The 11,586-nt window shown below is 50.4% G+C and overlaps 1 protein-coding gene across 1 annotated transcript in view; it reads left to right on the top strand.

Moving 5' to 3' along the window:
• The first annotated feature begins 203 nt into the window (after nt 1-203).
• Eva1a (eva-1 homolog A, regulator of programmed cell death) overlaps nt 204-11,586 on the top strand; it is a 52,405-nt gene continuing 41,022 nt past the window's right edge. Inside the window, exon 1 of the mRNA XM_028762421.1 lies at nt 204-446. The gene's annotated coding sequence lies outside the window, so the exon portion shown is untranslated. The remainder of the gene's footprint in view (nt 447-11,586) is intronic.

Below are 11,586 nucleotides of genomic sequence, written 5' to 3'. Positions count from 1 at the left end.
CACATAACCCAGGGGACGGTGGAAAGTGCGGGGAGGCAGGCAAGAGTTGCCAAAGTTGAACTAAGTTGGAGCAGCCGTTCAGGTTTCGCGTCTCGCGGCGCCCACGTGGGGAAGGGGGCGGGGAGCGGGAGGGAGGGCAGGTCCGGAGCCGAGGGGCGGGAGTGGGGTGGGGTAGCGGGGGAGACCGAAGGAAATGAGACAACCTTTTCCTCCCACGGACTCAGGCTCCTCTAGAGTGTGCAGGGCTGGAGGAGTCCCGAGGCCGGGTGTGCGCGTTCCTTGTTCAGCCCTGACCGAGGAGGGCCGCCCCAAATTGCTCTCTGGCGCGCGGGTGCCCCAGCCACAGGGCGCAGCAGCACATTGCCGTGCCCTTCCCTAGGTGATCTGATCCACTCCAGGCCCCCCTGCTCGGTCCCCGGAAGTACGCGCCAGCGGTCCCAGAGAAGGTAAGCTGCTTCCCCGAAGCGCGCTCAGGGCGCAGGGACGTCCTAATTTGCTGAGCGGGAACTCTTTAGTGCTCTTCGGATCCGAAACTACCGCTTTGTTCCCGAACCCCTGTCCAGGTGATAGCACGGGGTCCTGCCTTCTTTTGCTTCCTCCTCCTCTTGGCGTCCCCAGCCTCTTGCTCCTCTTTGGCTTGGTCAGACCACTCTTAACCCTCTGCCTCGGGCTTTGGAGAGCCAGTGAGCTCCAAATCAGGGCGCTTCTCTAGCTGCTCCAACCACTGGAGCTTGCCTGAGCGGGTCAGCCTGCAGCGGTGGTGGACTTGGGCTTTGCTGGGGGACCAACCTACCTGAAGCAGGCCTAGCGAAGTACTTACCTAGGTCCTCTCGGAGCCACTGAACTATTGACACTTATTTAGTGACTCCTCTACCTCCCAGATCCCCGAGGTCGGAGTGGACTGTGGCTGGCGTTCAAAGGCTGTTGGCGCCCCCTAAAGCTTTAACTGTGACGATTTGTTGCTGGAGAGGGACTCATTCAGTCTCTGGGGTGAGGGGTCCCGACAACTCCGGGTAGAGGGAAGCGATCCTTGGCGGGGTATGAAGACAACCAGTAAAGTTCTGAACCAGGCAAGCCCGAGCCGGCTTGGTACTTTCATTTTTGCTACTTAGTTAAACTCCTTTTTCCAACCTCATGCCTGTGGCAGGAACTTCTAGGAGTCCTGGCTTTTAAAATGGAAAAAAGGAAGTAGAGGGAGTAAGCGGCCCTGAGGCTCGAAGTTTACAAAGGGTCCGGCGTGAATTTGGAGCCCAGCTGGTCTGTGCCGCACACCCCAAGTCCAGCCCTACAGATGGTTCCTCAGTTTAGTCTGAGCAAGAAATTGGCCACCTCCTGTCTGCTCACACCCAGGGAGACCAAGCCTTTGCCTTTTATAGCAAATACATCGCGATTCCGTTCAAATCCAAAGCGTTTATTTAGAGCTGGCTGCCCGTCGCAACTCAGTGAAGAGGATACTACCAGGCCATGCACTGTCTCAGCTCCTCCTTCCCCTCCAGGCAGTCGAATTGTTATTCTACCACTACAGGCTGAATTGAGGTCAAGTCCTGTGTCAAGGAAGCCAGAATCAGACCACCAGCCTTGGTGATGCCTTCTTGTGGATGCTTTCTCTTTGGAAAAATAATTGATAGTGGTCCAGGTGTGTTGTAGCTACACTTGGGAGGTGGAAGCCAGAGGATCAGGAGTTCAAGGTCATCTGTAGTCACAAAATAAGTTTGAGTCCAACCTGCGTTCCACAGGATTCTGTCTCAAAATACCAAAGTCAAAAACTAAGTCAACCAAGTAGTAAAGATGGTAGAGCTTCATTTTAATTTTAGATATATCTTTTATTTTGTATTTTGTGCATGTGTGTGTCTGCCACATGTGTTTTAACTGTGTCCCTTAAGAGAAGTCTGGTAGTATCAGGAGATACTTTTGGCCGTCACCCTGTGGTGTTGTTCACTTGGTGGACTGTTCAGGAGAGCCCTCTCCCCACAGTGCCGTTATCTGGCCTCTTAATGCTAGTGCTTTCATTGAGTCACCCTGACTTCACAAACTGGTTCACAGAGAGCCAGTATTCCAGCTCACCGTTCATCAGCTTTTAGTGGATTGCCCCAGTCCCCACCTGCAACCTCAGGGCCAGAATTCCACTGCTGGATTCCCACCCAGGATACTGGCCTGGCCCACACCTTTCTTGGTTCTCCTTTGCTCACAGAAAGGGCCTGGTTCTACATGTGTCTGTCAGTCATTAACAGCAGCCCCGAGCCAGTCTCTGAGGGATGAAGTCTAACCTGTGACCTTGTACACCAGCCCCAGGCTTCCCTGTCCACCCTCACCCTCCTGCCCTTCTGCCATGCTCCCAACACATCCCACCTCACTGTTCTCCCTTTGCTGTTCTGACCTCTTGACCCCACCCTCCCCACTCCCAGTGGCTTGGCAAACGGCTCATCTTTTTTTTTTGGGGGGGGGTCTAGAACTCAAGTCTCTTCTGGATGAAGCTTTTCTCCATTTCTTACGACAGTGTCATTGTTCCCTGCCACCCTATCCAGTCTCTTTCATTTCTTCAGTATCCTGTTTGTAGAATTTACAGCAGGAGACCCCTTGCTTACCTCCCCACTGATACTCATATACTGAGCGTGGTATAGGGCCATGCTCACAATACCTGCTGAGCTCATAGGCTTTGGGTGTTGTTGTCTGTATTCACATCCCAGCTTTGTCACCTGTATAAACTCTGTGACTTTGGGCAAGTGGGAACAGACCTACAGGGAGAGCAAGCTGCCTTCTCTGCAGGCCAGTGTGGTGAACTAATAGGATAATTGTCCATTTTAAGACCAAGTGCCTGCTCCATAACATACTCAGTCCATGAGTTTTGACTTGCTTGATATTATATCTTCACTACGAAGTTCATGGGGAAGCACAGAGAGGCTGCAACATTTCCCTAAGGTCACACAGCTTGTTAGTGGTGGGGCCAACATTCACATAAACATTTGGATTTCAGAACACACACTCTTCTTGCTACAAAGGTAAGGGAGTTAGAGACCCAGTCAATGTTCAGTCATTGTGATCTGAGATTTGTTGACTAGATTAGTGGGGACCTAACATGTATACCACACGTAGGATCTAAAACTGTCCTATCAGCAGCCCTGGGTTTTCTTCTCCTTTTTGCTTTGCTTGTAGCTACCAAAGGGTCAGATATTGGCCCCTAATCACTCTGTCCTTGCTGCTAAATGGAGCTTAAGTGTGCCTAATCCAGGCTGGGACAGCACTCAGTCCCTGGGGGGATAGTAGAGGGGAACACAGTTAACACCCTTTCTTGCAAGAGAGAGAGGTTCAGACATGAAGAAGGGACTTTGGTGAGGGATGAGAATACATGCTCCCCCTCCCACACGGGAGACTATGCCTTCTCTCTAAGGGTTTCCAAAGACATTTATTAAAGGTAAACTTTGTTGAGGGATTTTAATGCTTCTCGTAATGGAGTATTGGAGAACCAGGTTTGGAGGACACTGCCGACTCCTGTCACTAGCTTACAGCTGGTCGCTTCACCAGCTTAGAATCGTGTTTCCGTAAAAGCAGCCTTGGCTTTGAAAGCCAAATCTGATCCTTGCTTGTTCTGGGGGGGGGGGCCCCTTGCTCTTATGGCCGTGTTTGACTCCTTTGCCTAAATCCCTGCACGTTTGTGTACTCCGCCTTCACACTCAGCTGTTCCACAGAGTCTGCTCCTGGCAGCAGGCTGCTCCCTAAACTTGAATGAAATGAGTTCCCCTTGGGTGGTGTGGGGACTCAGTTTTGTTAGGGGTCCCGGAAGCACTCTGGTGAGGGCTGATCCGTAGAGGGTACCAGAGTGAGCGTTCCCTGTTTATAGTTCATACGAGAAACTTGGAGGTCCCTGCAGAACAGTTCCCCCTTCCCACCCCAACCTTTCTGTCAGTTGCGTCCTAGGTCACCAGCTGCTGATGCCAGAAGCAGATTTCCCTAAGTTATTAAAGATAGGAAAAAAAGCCAGATCCAACACCTGGGCATCTCTTCTGTTTGAGGTTTCAATAGTCTGATCCAGAAAATAACCTGCTTAGGAGTGGTGGGGTGGCGTGTCAGTCTCAGGACCAGCTAAGGCCTCCAATGCTGCACCCTGTTGGCTCTCTCCATGGAGGATTCCTCCTAGTCTCTGTGAGATGTACCTTGCTGTTAGACTTGGTGCACGTACTGTTTGTCTTAGGAAGACATGCTTTGGTCCACTATTATGATCACGGCCTGAATCTGTAGGTGTTACCTAGAACTTGGAGTGTGGGTGCAGTGTACAGCTCAGTGCTTGGTGCTGGAAACACACAGACAAAGGAGAAATGTGTGCTGGGCTTTGAGTGAGTGTGTGTGTGTGTGTGTGTGTGTGTGTGTGTGTGTGTGTATATGTGCGCGTGTGGTGGGGCCGTGTGATCAAACAGCATGAGTATCAGGAAACTCATGTATAAAGCAGATGATCAAGAAAGGGCTGGGCAGATAGAGGTTTAGTGGGGAATGAAGACCCAGAGATAGTCCTGGGGAGGTGTGGCTTGTCTGCAGTCCAGCTGTCTGTCCCTGTACTGCTAGAAACAATGGAGTGGACGTTCCCAGTTTAGGTGTGCAGACTGCTTTGAATGGTGACTCTGCCCTCTATCTCTGTTCACCTTGTTTCCTCCTGGGGCCAGGGGACCAGAGCCTAGGGAGTGGAGGAGGGATACTGTCTCCAGTAAGCAAAGAAACTAGTCAATAGAAAGCTGAGCTCAATAGCTGGGCATGACTGTATTGTTTTCTTTTCAAAGCCCTGGCTGATAGTATGTGGATGGCCCCTCTAGAGCCCTGGGACAGTTCCCTTTACAGCGTCTAGACATCTGTGTGGATGGCTGAGAAATGGTGAGTTTCTCAGACTTAGGGAGAGAGAGGCAGAGGCAGAAAGGGAGGGAAAGAAATAGAGACAGATTCCTGGGAGAATGGTGAACTAGAAGAGTTTTGCTATTTGGGCCTATTCTAATCCAGCTGGTCAGTGGCTATCAGGGCTGACACAATTCCCTGAACCCGAAGCCTTTCGTGTGCACTTACTGATTGGTTAATTGATAGAGGTGCCTCTGCAGATCTTTCCTAACTTAACTCTGTCTACCATTCAACACCCCCCCCCCCCCCCCCCCCCCCGGGAACATGCAGGCACTTTTGGAGAGATAAGTGAACAAAAGCTGGAGTCCCCCACACCCCACCTTCAGGATGTCCACAGCTGAATGAAGAGATGGCAGACAGCTGCACAGCACAGGGGCAAGCGAGGACAAGACGAAGATAACGTAACCGTCCCCTGGAATCTCATGATGAGAAAAGGGAAAGGCTGGGCACTGTCACCAGCCAAAGCAGGAGCTTGTCTCCCATAGAGAGACTTTATACAGTTCTGAAATTTGTCAGACTACCTAAAAACCTGGGAGGAAGGACCCGGGACCACATCATGACCAGTACTGCTTAGATTTGAACCTAAATTTCACATCAGGATCCAGGGTGGGGAATGTTACTCTTTGGTTCTGTTCCTAATGTTTGATTAGATCTCTTTCTCTGGTTTTTACTAGTGTCTGTTTAACTGGCTTTGTGAGGTGCATAGCTGAGTCTGGCTCTTTAGAGCCACCAGGGCACAGGCTCTGATGCTTAACAACTGGCAACAGGAAGGGAGGAAAATCTTTCTTCCATCTAGAGCTCAGGGGATGGAGGCAGGTGAGAATGTCCTCTTCTGAAGACCATCTAACCAACCCTGGAGAAAAGGACTCCAGGAGGGTTATTACAGGAGTCCCTGCTGTGGGTGTTAGGCCCCAGAGATGAAGCTTTAGTTAGATAGATTTGTCCCATTGATTCTGACATGGATTCTATTCTCTGAGGTGTGTGTGTGTGTGTGTATGTGTGTAGAGGGGGGGAAGGGAGGGAGAGAGACATACACACACACACATACACACACACAGAGAGAGAGAGAGAGAGAGAGAGAGAGAGAGAGAGAGAACGAGAGAGAGAACACATTTATAGCTAAATGGCAGACCCAGTATCAGATACCAGTCACACACTCAGCCATCCAACCCTGCTCCAGACCATCTCAGGACAGCATCTGATCCTGACAAGGAAAAAAAAAAAGTGGGGGAGGGGGTGTAGCTCAGTTGGTAGAGGGCTGCCTAACTTATGCAAAGTCCTGGGTTCAATTCCCAGGACTGCATAAACTGGTTTTGGTGGAACATGCTGTAATCTCAGCATTTGGGAGATAGAGGAAGGAGGATCAGAAGTCAAGGTTGTTGTCAGCTAGTTCGAGTGTTCAGGGCCAGCAGAGAGAGAAGGGGGGTAGAGGAGAGGGGTCAGTCACTTCCTCCTGCTGTTTCCACCCTCAGACTTGCTCACTGCTTTGGAGCATGCTCTTTTACTTTCTTCCTCCTCCTCTTGCCCCAGATTTGATCCCAGAGGCAGCCTGCACTTTGTCCTCCACTGTGAGAGGAGGCGGAAGTACTACTCAGCAGAGGGGCCACCATAAACTTCAGGGGGTGGGAACAGCTTTTCCCAGAACACCCAAACTGAGTGAAACCTCTCCCCTTGCCCTGTGCTGATCTGTCACTCAGAAGGGCAGTAGCTTGAGGGAGCATACTTCAGGGGATCTTGTTCCTGTTGAGGGAGGGAGAGTCACGTGGGCTGACTAAGGCTGTCTTTCCAAGCATCTATACAAACACAGCCAGCTGTCCTCTTGCTTGCTCCTCTTGTTAGAACAAGATATCACAACAGTCATCAAGGAACGGGCAAGTGGCACCTCTGTTGGAAGAAGATGTACATACTTTCTCAAGGTCTTCTGTCCAGTGTGTGTCTTAGCTGAGCAACCTCTAACAGCAGCTCCCTGCATTGCCACCCTGAGGTGCATGCAATAGGGAGTGGGTAGGGATGTAACTTCTGCAGGTGTGGACCTGAGTCCTGAGGGGCACCTGCTGATGTGCCCGGGTTCTTATGTGCCACTGCAAAGAACCCAACCAGGGACACATGGTTAAAAAAGAAACAGTTTATTAACAAAGGAAAGGGACTCACTCCCAAGACTGAGAGTGGGCTAGTGAACTGAGGGAAAGTCTGCACACAGCCATTCTGGGCCCTGAGTGGGCTGACCCTTTCCTATGCGCTGGCTTTCCCTTTTGTGTTTTTCTCTCTTTTTTTTTTCTTGCCTTTGTTCAATGAAGCCTGGACAGAGAAGCACATCCTCTTTCTCTACCAAAGATGACTGTTCTGTGCTGATTTTGATGTATCTTTCTGTGGTCTCCTGTTGCCAGACTACTTGAAAGGGCTCCACACTGTATTGCCACTGGTCTACCTCAAGGACTTGGTCCTATCACGAGGGGCAGAAATGGTTGGCAGGGCATTCTCAGGGCTACACCCTGAGAATCCCATGCAAATTTAGCAACACCTTGAATGTTGTTCTAGTAAGGACACTCCTAGAAAGTGAGGTATCCCCTAGGCTCACATAGATGACTCGGTAGTTGTGATGTGTCTGCTCACCTCAGCCCATCACCATTTGCTGATACCTCTCATCCCAGCCAGGCTTCGTTCTAGCCCTGGAGACATAGATGAGCAAGTGTAGAGACAGGTGGAGTCAGAGGTAGGAATGTAGTGCCACACTGCACATCCTTTGTAAAGTTCCCTGGAAGCAGACAAGTACCTTGACAATTCCCAGATTGCTAAGACCGACTATGAACATGAGTTCTCACATGAACTCAACAAATAAATGTCTTCCTATTTTGTTTTCTGTGGCTGTAACTACATATCCCAGACTGGACATGATCCCTGCCTAGCCTAGCTTAGCACCCAGTGAAGGCCTCTCTGCAGGATCATGTTGTAGACGGTACTCTATGGCCAAGACAGAGCAAGCAGCTTAGCTCTCACGCCTTGCCCTTTCCTCTCAGGTAGGCAGGCACAGGATAGGGCCTAATCCATGACCTTATCTTTTCCTAATCGACTCTGAAAGGCCACCTGTAAATGTCATTTACATGTGACTTGGGGATTAAGTTTTTAATAAGTGAGTTCTAGGTAACACATTAAAGCCATTGCAGTTGGGATATATCAAGATGTAGGGGATGGCAAAGTCCTGTGAGCTCCCAGAGGAGGAACACTTCAGCTGAGTCTGGGCAGGGAGATCCAAGATGAGTGCGGAAGGGAGACTGGATATGTAGGTAGAAGGGCTGATGAGGGAGGAGTGATTGGAGAGAAGGTAGGTGAGTCTGCAGAAAAGCAAAGTCACTCCATTAGGAAGAGTCTTGCTGACTGAACTTGACTTTGAAGGCGATGGGGAACTCCTGCAGGGTTTCACAGAGCAGAGACCAAGTCCAGGCATCACTGTGAAGACAGAACTTCCTGGCTGTGGAGAAGACACTAGAAAAGAACTAGACAGATGTCAGGTGAGCAGCCAGAATGTCACTGTCATATGGTGTGTGTAAAAGGCCTGGAGTCTGGAGTCAGATGTTTGCTTCACTGCCTCCAGCACCTGTCCTGGAGGTTTCCAAGTTGGCCAGGGCGGAATGGTGAATGAGAGTCTGTCTTCTCTGAGTACGGGGAATCTGATTCCTCATTCCTGGGCAATACGACTAGTGTCGGGATTCTGTATGACATGATATGCCTCTGATCATGTTACAGGCGCGTAATGGGCACGTGATTATTTTTAATATTCTTACTAGCATCCAGGCAAGAACTAGTAAGTTTCTGAGACACTGGTAGCAGGGGTGGAGAATCCAGGGCCAAGAAACACTTGGCACCGAAGTCAGCATTTTCTGGCGACTGATTGGATGAAGGAGCACGGACGGGCAGGAGCCCATGATGACTGGGGCATTTTGGCCTGGGGACCCAGGAGAAGGATAGTAGAGCCATTCATTGGTGGGGGAGGTGGAGGAGCTGGGGGAGGGGAGGGTGCTGCATGGCAGGAGAGGGCAGTGAGCTCAGTTTCAGACTGGCCAACTTGGAAACCTCCGGGACAGGTGTGGAAAGGTGTCTGTGGGCCGATGGCTTCATGAGTTTGGCATTCAAGAGAGGCCTTCAAGCAGATTCGTGAGCCAGCTTTTAGCAGGAGTCAGTGAAGTCATGTTATGTATCATTGGATCAGGGGGAGTTAGAGTGTGGGAAGAGGCCTGTGAGGAGTGCTTCCTTTCCAATACTTATTTATTGTTTCTTTTGTGACAAGCTCTTATGTAGCCCAGGCTAGCCTCAGACTTACCAATATAACTGAGAGTGACCTTGAACTTGGCATCTTCCTGTCTTTGGGGTTACAGATGCATATTGCTAAAGCCTGGTTTATGTTGCTCATGCTTCGTAAGCATACTACCTACTGAGGCACATCACTAGGTTTAGATGGTGCCTTTTAAGTGTGCTTTGCATTCTCAACTCTCGTATTGATCCTAGAGCAGAGAAACACTATCAGGAAGGAAGGGGATTGGTGACGAGTCTGAACTTCACAGTACAACCAGCACCGAGGATGCCTATAAATGTACCTATTTCATAGCTGAGTAAACTGAGGCACAGAAATGATGAACGACATTTCCACATAGCTCTCGATGACTGACCTGGGATTTTCACCCTCCTTTTCAGGATCCATGTCTGTGCCAGTCTGCTCTGAGAGCAGGGGTTGCTGGGATGTCACACAGAGCTCCAGGGAATGGGAAGAGAAGACTGTGAAGGCAGCTTTGGGAGGGGACATGCAAAGAGCAGGAGGATTGGGAGACTGGAATGCGGACAGAAGCATTTCCTGGAGGGAGGGATCAACAGCCCAGGATCAGGTCATGTCCACGTAGGGCGAAGGGCCTTTGCCTGGGGCATTAGGAGGCCACTGAGTGATGAGCCGTGAGGGGTGGACGTGAGGGAGTGGACGAGAAGACTGGGTTAATGAACAAGTAGGAGGTGAAGAAGTGTAGCTATCTATGCTGCATAGGCCATTATTGACAGAGCTTGTGGGGAGGTCTGCAAAGAGGAGGCAGGTACAGAGCACAGGGTCGGATGAGTTTAAGGAGGCCCGGAAAAGAAGCCCTCAGCACATAGGGGAGAATCCCTGTGAATGTAGTGAGCATGGGAAAGCCTGCAGGTATAGCTCAGCTCTCACTCACCGCTCACCGTCTGAGGATTCCCACTGGAGAGAGCGTAATGGGTGTGAGCAAAAATTCTCTTGGGGTTTCTGCTGAATTAAAGTGTCAGAGAGTCCGCATGAGAGTGCCATATTGGCTGCAACAGCCATATACCATCTCCCGGATTGAGTGTCTCCTTGCTCACTTTCCTTTCCACGGAGACCTTTGTTTGTCCTGTGTTCTGGGCAGTGGCCACACACACAGTGAATATCCTTAAGGAAGTCCTGGAGGGCCTGCTGTTCAAGACCTGAGTTTGATAATCGAGAGCCAATGTGAAAGTCACATTGCATGTGCTTGGAATCCCAGCAGTGGGGAGGTGGAAATGGGGGATGGGTTCCTGGGACTCTCCAGGCAGGCAGCCTAGCATACTTGGTGAATTCCAGGCCGGTGAGAGACCTTGCCTCAAAACAAACAAAAAAGATAATCAGAAAAGGTGGATGGCACTCAAGGTGAGATTGACCTCTGGCCTCCACACACGCATGCACATCTGCTTGCACACACTTGTCCACTCGTTCACACACACAAACCCAAAAAAGCCCCTGGTGGGTTTTTCAAACACTCCACTGTTCATAGGCGGAGCACAGAAACGTTGTTTCACAATACCCAGCCGTGAGTCATCACTCGTAGAATCCAGACAGGTAGAGTTCAGGACAGCATACCACCCCTCCTCCCTCCAGCTCTGGTGCTTTGCCTTCAGAAGAGTCTTCAAGGTACCTTCACATGCTGGGGTGCCTTATCCTCTGTGGGTACAGGCACCTGCTCTGTAGTGTCAGGGAGGTGAGAGTTACACCTGGCATAAGGCCTTGAGAATTGGGCCAGAGTCACCAGCTCCTGCCTGAACGCAAGAGTCCTGGTTCTGGGGGCAGAGGAGGGTGGTGGGGATGAAGGCAGTGTAGGGGAAGAATGAGCTGCTGTTTCTTGTAGGAACAGAAAGGTGTGTGGCCATCAATGCATCTGCTTCAAATGACACTGGGTGGTTTGGCTTCTGTCATTTAAGTTTGTCATAATGAGAAAAACAAGTTCCCTTGTAATGCTTTGCTGCCGGGCACAAGGAACACAGGCCCAACAGGCCTTCTGAGGTGATGACTTTATCTTGGGGTAAAGATGGTTTCTGAGCTTTGGGGACTTAGAATTCTTTCACTCAGACAGGGACTGTGAAGGGTTAAGTCTTGATTCAAGCAAGAAATGCTGCTTTGTCTTGCCTGGCCTCCTGGCTAATATCCCTGAGGCACAGGGCTAGAACTGAGATCTGGCTTGTAAATATTCTGCGGTTGAAATGGCATTTTTGCTCTTGGAAGTCCTTCAATGAAATGTACACACCTTCACAGAGGGCCTCTGACAGGCTTTCCCAGAGACGTGCTTCCCTGAATCCAAAAGGCCACAGGAAAGGGCTTTGGGTGTGTCGGGGAGAGAGGAGAGAGGAGAGAGGAGAGAGGAGAGAGGAGAGAGGAGAGACAGAGAGAGAGAGAGAGAGAGAGAGAGAGAGAGA

This window comes from Grammomys surdaster, unplaced genomic scaffold, assembly GCF_004785775.1.
Source record: "Grammomys surdaster isolate TR1022 unplaced genomic scaffold, NIH_TR_1.0 133, whole genome shotgun sequence".
Lineage (NCBI taxonomy): Eukaryota > Metazoa > Chordata > Mammalia > Rodentia > Muridae > Grammomys > Grammomys surdaster.
The sequence above is the reverse complement of the archived record's forward strand: the minus strand, read 5'-3'. Positions and strand labels throughout refer to the sequence as shown.